Raw genomic sequence first — 1,755 nt, 5'->3', positions numbered from 1 at the left:
AGAAGTTTTAGCTTTCCGCAGATGCGCTAGCGCGTTCTTAAGTATATTAAGCGCTACGAACACTATTAGCGGAACAAGGCTAAACGACACGCTAAATACGGACAYATCTAGTTTAGAAYACTACCTAAGCAGCCCTAGGATAAAGTTACGATAGACTTTATAACTAAGCTACCGATCTCCGAGGATCGAGCTACTAAGGTTAACTACGACATAATACTCGTTATAGTCGACCGACTTACGAAATATGCATACTTTATTCCTACTAGTAAAACCTTTACTATAGAGCAACTCGGCTACCTTATTATAGACAGGTTTATTCGATACTACGGATTTCTAAAGGTCTTTATTACCGATAGAGATAAGCTCTTTATATCTAGCTACTAGAAGATACTTATCGGAACCCTTAGGATTAAATATAAGCTATCGATAGTATAGTATCCTAAGACGGATAGACAAACAGAACGAATAAATTAGATACTAGAATAGTACCTTCGACACTATATTAATTACGTATAAGACAACTAGGCCGTACTATTGCTAATAGCACAGCTAGCGCTTAATAACTAATAGTCGGATACGACGAAGACTACGCTATTCTTTTCGAATTTTAGTCGAAATCCGAACCTTTTCGGAGAACCTTCGTTATACCTATAGGCCGAACGGGCTATAGTTGCATCCGAGGACCTTAAGGATCTCTATAACGAGTTAGAAAACAGGATCCTAGATTTATAAAAAACTATAGCTACACCGCGAAATGCTAAACGAAAAATAGCACCTTAGCTAAAGAAGGGGGATAAGGTCTACCTCCTTATAAAATCTAAAGACAAGAAGGAAGACTAAGAAACTAGACTAAGTTAAGGTTAGGCTATTTTTAATTAACGAACTACGAGGACTAGTTAACTACCGCCTCGAACTGCCGCCTAATACGAAGATCTACCTAACGTTTTATATCTTATTATTAGAACCCGTAGACGCCGATACTCTATACTAAACTACGTTCTATTTCTAGCTAGAAGAATAAGACACCTAGAAAGTCGAGAAGATCCTAYRGTAATAGGGTTRGGAATATTTAGTTAAATAGAAAGGGTTCGACGACTTAGAAAATACCTAGTACTATAAGAAAGACCTTARGAGCTACCGCTAGCTTCTTAAGCAATTCTACTAGGATTAAGGAACCCYRGCTACTTCTAGAACTTATYRGGGAAGCCCTCGAGGGCGCCCTATATTATAGGAGATAGCGAGAAACTAACGGACGATTCCGGAAGAGCTAACGTAGTACTCTCTATCGCTTCCTCCTATTCTAGCTCCTTAATATTCGYTACCTCTACCGCGATCGCGTCGTCCGTACGACGATYRATAAGATCTATCTATTRCYTTAGCYRYATCTCCTTAGCGTAGGYAACTYRAGAAGCCTCTTACGCCGCCTCTAGAGCAAGGTATATATTTTATTAAGCGCGCTTAGCCTCCTTAATACYCGCTCGTAGCTTTTCCTTCTCTACGCGAAGACGATCGAATTCGGACTTCGTAAYCTAAATRTCGYACCTTTACCCGCGACGAAYAYACTTATTACATTTTCYRGAGCGAACGTRCACYTTATATACYCTCTAGTGCTTCTTATACGTAGAGYACGCTTTAACTATTACGGAACCTTAGGAGTCGAGGAAATCCGCGAGCTTATATCGGCGTTAAGTAGAGGACTCTATAGGATGTTTAGGCATCGTAGAAAGAGGAAGCTATAACGACTAATATTAGCGG

Source organism: Ramularia collo-cygni, assembly GCF_900074925.1.
Source record: "Ramularia collo-cygni strain URUG2 genome assembly, contig: RCC_scaffold08, whole genome shotgun sequence".
Classification (NCBI taxonomy): Eukaryota; Fungi; Ascomycota; class Dothideomycetes; order Mycosphaerellales; family Mycosphaerellaceae; genus Ramularia; species Ramularia collo-cygni.
The sequence above is the reverse complement of the archived record's forward strand: the minus strand, read 5'-3'. Positions refer to the sequence as shown.